This window comes from Liolophura sinensis, chromosome 3 (genome assembly GCF_032854445.1).
Source record: "Liolophura sinensis isolate JHLJ2023 chromosome 3, CUHK_Ljap_v2, whole genome shotgun sequence".
Taxonomy (NCBI): domain Eukaryota; kingdom Metazoa; phylum Mollusca; class Polyplacophora; order Chitonida; family Chitonidae; genus Liolophura; species Liolophura sinensis.
In genome coordinates this window covers 8,359,429-8,368,007 of record NC_088297.1, presented here as the reverse complement: position 1 = coordinate 8,368,007, position 8,579 = coordinate 8,359,429, and positions in this window count along the sequence as shown.

The following is an 8,579-nucleotide window of genomic DNA, read 5'->3' as shown; positions in this document are numbered from 1 at the left end:
ACAGGCACAGTACATACTGGCATGCTTCCCACAGGTACAGTACATACTGGCATGCTTCCCACAGGTACAGTACATACTGGCATCCTTCCCACAGGCACTATACATAATGGCATGCTTCCCACAGGCACAATACATAATGGCATGCTTCCCACAGGCACAGTACATACTGGCATGCTTCCCACAGGTACAGTACATACTGGCATCCTTCCCACAGGCACAATACATAATGGCATGCTTCCCACAGGCACAGTACATGCACAGCATATGCCCATGAACAACCCACAGGTAAACTGTTGTATTCCCATAACTATGCTGTATTCAAACTAATATATGGACCTCAAGGTTTTTGTTTCTACATTCTAGAATCATGACCTGCCATACTCCCATGAACTCCAGTCTGCTTCCCACAGTCATGTTGTATTCCCACAGCTGTGCTGTGGTATTCCCACCGACCTTCAGAATGCACCGTATTAACCTACATGTATCTTGCATTCGTTTGCAGGTTTTTGAATTTTGTAAGAATTTGAAGACCATTAAGCAATCTACAAATGTTTGTCGCATACGGTAATTGAAAAGTTTTCGAGGACAGAACTAAACCCCATATAAATTATATGTACAAGTGTGAGGTTGTCACAATATACGATCCCAGTTGTTTTGTAAAATTTAAATTTCTTTTGCGGTTTTGTGATACATGTAATACAGGATTGCACTTGTAAATAACCATGAGCTGCAATTTTCTGTTTCATGTGAAAACTGCATGTTTGAAATTATCTTATGCTTCCGACGTGTACATTTGAACTTGGACTTGACATGTTATTTTTGTTTGTTTAGTCTTTCTCATAATATCATAATAGCGAGAAAGCATTTTGTTGAATTCTGGTGTTTAATGGCTTGCTCACTCTGTATATGTTCTTGCTAGGTACAGGATTAGCTTTTCTGACATTGTCCCGCTAGATCAGTGATGTTTTAACACACACTGTGAACAAAAAAATTTCAAGTCAGGTGGTCTGGCTGGCCAAGAAAACCAATAGTACAGCGTAACTATATGTCCATGTGCGTTGTAAACCAGCCGTAATACCAGTGTAGACCATAAATGAGCTTAAAACTACTTTTACAGTCCTTATAATGGATAAACATCCAAAGTACAGAATGCGAAAGTGAGGTACAAGACACATGTACAAGTACTGGTTTCATAAGAAGTTGAATGCCTTTATTTTTCGAACCCTGACATGTAATTTTGATTTGTACCAGTAGGTGTTTGGCTTTAAACTGCATGGATAAGTCGTCAGAAATTATACGTTTTGAGTTGATAATCGTATTCTAATTAAAATTTGTAATCAATGTATAGGACATTTTTTGTTTCTTTGCATGTATTTATGTACGAGTACTTGGGATAAGGTTTCACTGTTTATATAGGAATGTATGTATTTTTGTTGTTAAGTGCTATTTGAGTACTAGTATAGTATATACCCCAGTCAGGTTATGCTGATAACTTTAAGTTTTTTTGAATGACGTGGATGAAATGATTTTGTCCGTTTTCTTTTTTGCCCCTTTTGGTCATCACCCTTTTCCTCAAAATTTACCTACATGTTCTTTATTGAAATTTGTTGCAATATTGCATGTGACAATCAGCCAATCAGAAAACAGTACTCTTTGTCTTCAGGATATAAACGCATAGCATTTGCTTTATGAAGAGCTAACACAGACTTTTAAAGCTGTCCGATCTCGTATTAAATGTCTTTTTTTTCTTAAAGTAGTATTTTTTTCTGTCGGTATAGTATTGAAAAGGAAAATTTTGTACGTAGAAACATAGAGTTTTCGTGCAATCAGTAACAAATTTGCAATCATTTTCTGAAATACAGAACTTCATATATACATCCAACCCCCAGGAGCCGTATGTCGTGCCTCCGTTGATTATTTTAGCTTAGTCATAATGCTTGAATGTTCTAGTTCAGTCGTAATGCTTCTGATTTTCATACGACACTTTGATTTTAGCTGAATATTAGAGAGTTCCGACCCATGGGCGACAACCCACACAATGGTAGCTACCAGCACTTTTTTAAGTCCTGAAAGTTTATCGCGTTTCTCCTATGTGGTATGCCTTCGTTTAGAAATGTGAACACCGTCCTTGTTTTATTCAAGAAAATCTTCGATTAAGGCATTCTTGTACACTATGGTTGTCATTTCCTTTAAGTTGGCTGCTAAGTGAACACACGTAGGCCTAATGCTTTTTGTGCGATTTCATCGACCATTTAGTCAGTGGTGGTTCAGGCTGTGAATTTCAGTCCAGCTCTTGCAGGAAAGTTTATATCGGTCAGTTTCCTGGAACTTTGCAAAGGAAGGAAATCATGACTTATGGTTTGTTGCGATTTGTGTTTACATTTTCGTAAGATTGAACGTATGGTTTGTTGCGATTTGTGTTTACATTTTCGTAAGATTGAACGTATGCTTTGTGGCAATTTATGTTTACATTTTGGTAACAGTGAACGTATGCTTGTTGCAATTTGTACTCACATTTTCGTAACAATAAACGTGGGCTTTGTTGCGATTTGTAAACCGTATAACTGAATGGTGGAACCGGTGCCCGGCTTTATTGTGTAACACGATTTTACTGCATAAAGGTGTTTAAAGAGATTATGCATACTGTCAGGTGAAAACCTAATACATATGTAACAGGTATGGTGGGCGTTTTGAAAAAGTTCATTAAAACATTAATCTGTTAACTTTAAGAGACAGTCTGTTGTCTGGGTGATAGAAGAATCTATCCTGTTATTGCAGCAGACTGTTCTCTTAAATATAACACAAATATTGTATTATTTCAACATAAAGATGATATTAGGATACTGTATTGAATATAACACAATATTGTGTTATAATAACAGAATACATTCTTACATCACTCAGACAACAGACTTTGGGTTAAAATTAACAGAATAATTTCTTGAATGTTCAGATGGCGAAACTGGTTATTTATGACAACGTCTGCTCATTAATTGTAAGATTTTTTTTTTTTTTTTTTTTTGAGAATCGCTTGAACTCGGGTAACGGTAACCTCTTTCAAGACGAAGTTTTGACTTGAATACAGATGTAGTGCGGAACCAAGTATCTCAACGTGAGCGTTCATCAAAATGATAAGACGCACAGATGAACACAGATCTATCTGTTAAAGAGCAAATCACGCTCCGAGGCGTGATTTCGCCTTGCATGCCGCTCCACCCAAACATTCGGTGGAAGAATTAATAAACCTGCTAATGCGTACGAACTTTTTGGTTTCTAAATCCATAATGCTTTTTAACGCACAGTTAAGTTTAGATTTGGCTTCTTCCCTGAACTTACCTCAGTTTATTAAAGAGATTACGTTACCCATGTTTTTATAGTTGATTGAAAAGACTGTACTTAGGTCCAACCTAAAGCTTTGTTGCCGATTCCACACAGCCATTTCTGACTTCGTCAAAATTTAAAACCTTTTCATAGTGCTTAGTTTTTGGTACTGCAGGTTGAAATTTGGGCAAATTTGTCTTAAGATAATATTGATAAGGTGGAGAAATTTTTGATTTATAAAGTCGAAAAACAAGCTTTAAGATCGTATTCAAGTTTTGATAATAGTCAGAAATGACTTTGTGGAATCGACCTCAGGTTGTTAAATGTTTTAATTGTGTTTAGGTAAGTGTGTGAGGAAAAATATCCACAATATTGTTTTAAGGTATTCGAACTAATGCCACACTGTTCGCTTTCAAGTGTATCATTAGAATAATTTATAAGAGAATTAGCGTTAGTATTGAGTTAGGGCATTTGGGATTATTAGGTACCATTTTTATGCTGTTGTTTTTTTCTGAAGTTATTTTCAGTTAAATGCTTTAGTGAAGTGTAAACTCTGTCATGATACCCCCTTACATGTAATCAACCTTTTTAGATTCGAGTTCAAATCTCTACGCTTAAAATTAATTTTGTCATAAACTAGAACTGTGTCACACTATAATACATCTTGTAAATATAGGGGGTAAAAATGATATGTAGATTCTTGTGGGCCTCCGTGGCTCAGTTGGTTAGTTCGGTAGCGCAGCGTAATGACCCAGAAGCCTATCACCAATGTGGTCACTGTGAGTTCAAGTCCTTCTCATGCTGGCTTCCTCTCCGGCCGTAAGTGGGAAGGTCTTCAGCAACCTGCGGATGGTCGTGGGTTTTCCCTGCGCTCTGCCCGGTTTCCTCCCACCGTAATGCTGGCCGCCGTCGCATAAGTGAAATATTCTTGTGTACGGCATAAAACACCAATCAAATAAATAAATAAAATAAATATATATATAGATTTTTCTTTATAAAAGATTTTTTGGACACTATTACAGTGGTAGAACATTCTGCATTGATTGTTATGTTTTTTGCCTGAATATTTTGAATTTAGTTTTCATTTGTCGATTTAATGAGTACAGCCTCTCTGACCGAAAATTTTTAAAAGCTTCAGGACACTTACCAAGAAGTACAATGCCTAGGAAATTACCGTTCCTATACAAACTTGCCGTAACGTTAAAAAAAATTTCTGCTTCGTTTTTTTGGTGAACATTTGCTCTCCTGCATTTTGTCTTGTTACTGGTACGTTGTTCACTCGTTGTTCATAAAATACATTTAAATATCTTTGGCTACGCGCTGGGGTCACTGTGAAGACTACTGTTTACACTTGTCTAATTGCAGTGGTATTCAACTAATCCCGTAAGTGTCTGAACCAAACATGGTGCAAATGTCCTAACACGTGTCATATACCAGGTAAAAAAAGTACGCAACTACACTTGCACTATATATAAACTACATAATATCTTGGTGTTGGGTATACTATACGAACTTTCATATGAGACAAACAACGACATGAAAGTGTTAAGTTGGTCGGAATAACTTATATATTTTGTTATATGTATGTGTTTTGTTTGTTTTGATTTTCAATAAATGGAATTCTGCTCATGTATACTTGTATATTTACATCTACATCTACATGTATATATGAAGCCGGATGTATTGGTAACCTACTTGGGACACAACAGCTGCAGGACATGCAGTAGTCTAGTCTTTGTGGTCCTTTTGGTGTTCCATACGTTACACAGGTTCCGTATTGTGTTATACCATGTTAGACAAACGTTCATTATCAGGAGATATTTGTATACACATGTTAAATTCCGTCACAGGTTAAATACAGTTAATATACATAACAGAGCATTGTGTCTTTGTTTTGACTGCTTCCGAATTTTACATTTTAGTCGTGTTTAACGCTATACATTTTAGCCGTTTTTTTTTTTTTGTTTTTTTTTTTAGCCTCTGAACACTCTAAAACTCCCAAGCATGGAGATTTATTTATTTATTTGTTTACTTGATTCTTATTGAACACCATACGCAGAAATCTATGTGCTATACCCGGAAGTAAAATCCTAAGCATTCCTACATGTAGGCCCTTTTGTGGTATAGGTTGATTTGGCAGCAACCTGCGGATGGCCGTGGGTTTCTCCTGAGCTCTGCCCGGTTTCCTCCCACCATAATGCATAAATAAATAAGTGAATAGATTGAACAAGTTACTGACGAACTTTCCCATCATATTCGTATTAATTGATGCGGGTGTAGTATTAATTGATGCGGGTGTAGTATTAATTGATGTGGCTGTTGTATTAAGCCGTACTCAAGAATATTTCACTTATACGATGGTGGCCAAACTCATAATTTGTAGAAGGCAAGCGATCTTCAACGAACAGTGCTATTGTTATTAAGGCCTTACGAACAGTGAGAGCCATGGGATCCACAAGCTGCCTTTCCCAAGTCCCGATCTGAAACCTAACCTCATGACCAGTTTTACAAATACATACTTTCCATGTAATTCGTGGATTTTTTTGTCACCTCGGGCTTAATTAGCCTTGATGTCAAACACATGGACGAATATCTGATCAGTTTTGAGAAAACGTCGAAATTGATATAGCGAAAGCTGGATTCGAACTCTTGACTATCGGTTAAGGCAGTCTCATCTGTGGTTTAATTCAGGAGGTTAAGCAGGTTCCGGAAGGCTGGCGGTTGACTCGGAATACTCTAGCTTCCTCCACTCATTCCCAGTTCAAGAGTTTTGTCACTTACTGGACATAGTAAGGTTTAAGGGTGTGAACAAAAATGAGTAAACCCTTCGTTAGGAAACTGCCGAACATCCTGGCTTAAAGCAGCAGCCGAATAATTTATTTATTTACTTATTTATTTGATTGGTATTTTACTCCGTACTCAAGGATATTTCACTTATACGACGGCGGCCAGCATTATGGTGGGTGGAAACCGGACAGAGCCCGGGGGAAACCCACAACCATCCGCAGGTTGCTGGCAGACATTTCCACGTACTGTCGGAGAGGGCACAGCCGAGATTTGTCTTCAACAATCTTCTGAGAATTCCGCAGCTCAGCTTATGTCCAAATTAAAAATTTAATCCTACCTTTGGCGTTTCGCAATGGAAGTTCAGGGTTTGACACATTTATCCTAAGACAGCATTTATGAGCTGGTCAAAATTTTAATTTCATTCCAACTGGAGATTGAGACATTTTAGAGGACGAGCGAGACTTTCATGGTGGCATGTGGTACATGCACATTGCAGATGATAAGTGAGACATATCAATCGATGAAATAGACATTTCCTGCAGGCAATGCAGACAAACAAGACATTTCAGATGAAGAGCGAGACATTCCAAGCGATGGAAGTGTCATTCCAGACCAGGAACCTTACATTCTAACCAAGGCGGAAGACGATGAGCGACATATTTTACCCGGCGAGCCAGACAAAAAGTGAGACACTCTCGACAAAGAGCGGGCCATTCCAGTCGACAAATGAAACGTCTATACAAAGCCATCTATCCAACCTTGTCGATAACATTTCAACTGTTTTATAGATGGCAATTCGTTACCTTAGTCTCATGAATTCTCGGTACATTCTCGGTGTATATATATATATATATATATATATATATATATATATATATATATATATATATATATATACATGTCAGCATTAAGAGGATGTCCCTGGTACAGTTAGAGATGTGTGTAACTTTAGTTGACTGTTGTCTGTCAGCAGCCAGCGAATGTTCGTTGGTTTCCCCTCGGCTCTGTCCGGTTTCCTCCCACCATAGTGCTTTTCACCGTGGTATAAGTAAATATAAGTAAAACACCAGACAAATAAATAAGTACATCAGTCGGCTGTTAGTACATATCTGCACATGTAAGTGTGTTTTTGTTAACCGCTGTGAAATGAATGGCATGAGTGAGATCTCCAAGAATGACAACATTCCCATTGTTTAGTCTTCTGTCCCTGACTACCGATGACCGGTAAACAAAAAGGAAAACGTCAATGTCCGGCTTGCTTTTCTGCTAAATGTAAATTGAATCCTAACTGTCAGACTTTAAGCGATGAAAGGAAAATCTCTTTTGATCAGTCTTGAGTGTTCAGTTCTAGCTATTATATGCCAATTTCCTATACTGTTCGCAATCGATACTCCAGCTAAACTTAATGGCATCTTTCATATGTATGGGACAGGCCATGACAATTTCTCCCATTTAGCCAGAACCACTCGTTGACTTGTCGCATGGGCGTGCCACATTTTAGATTACGTTTAGTTCTAATAAAATACATCTCAGTGAAAATCTCAGCCTATATGGTGAAACGCTATTCTAATGTGACATATGTCACAAAGGCAATCTTTTGATTCACACGTCAGCATGTCTTGTATACGATCATAGTTACATTTTTTGCTTAAAGGCTACACTACCAAACTGTTTCCAAGAACTCAGAATCGATTTTGATAAAAAACAAATCCCGTGCATGATGTGCTGTGGATTTAAGAACACGAAATTGTTACATACGGATCGTTAGAGACAGTTATAAACGACATTCAAGTACGATTTAGTTGACCCGTCATATACCTTCTACAAGATATGAGTTTTTGGGACGTCGTTGAAGAACCGGTTTCATTTCTGTGTACTCCGTGTAAGTACAGCGTTTCTAAAGAAAGAGAATCAGAGCTGATTTATTGGAATGTGACAAGTTACAGAATATTTTATGTCTATACTCTGCGTTGAATGCACCTTGGATGCTAGTGTTCAAGTTTCTTTGCGATATTACGTGTGGTAACAACTTCTAATTGTTGAGTATTTATTCTTTTAGCCCAGGCGGTTAAAATGCTTGCTCGCTGTAGCAGTTCGCTTTGGCTCTGGCTTTAAGTCAGAAGTTTTGTCAGGTAGGCGGAGTTCTATGGTCTGTTCGGGAACCATGGCTTCCCTCACCAATACCAAAGACCGCCGTCATGGGCGTTAAAAAATAAATTTATTTATTGGATACGTGTTTAACTGTCACTTTTTGAGTACGCTTCCTCAAAGCAATTTGAGCAACTTAGTGTTTCCCTGAATTGTGCCAGTGATTACACCTTTTCATCAACATTACCTGAATCAGGTGAGACGATAAGCAAATTTCCAAGTTGAAATACAACATCTACATTTTCACATGCCTTTAATGTCAACAGGAAGTTGCAGATTTCCAATTCAGCCAAAAGCCCTCGTAAAAACAGAATAATCAGCTC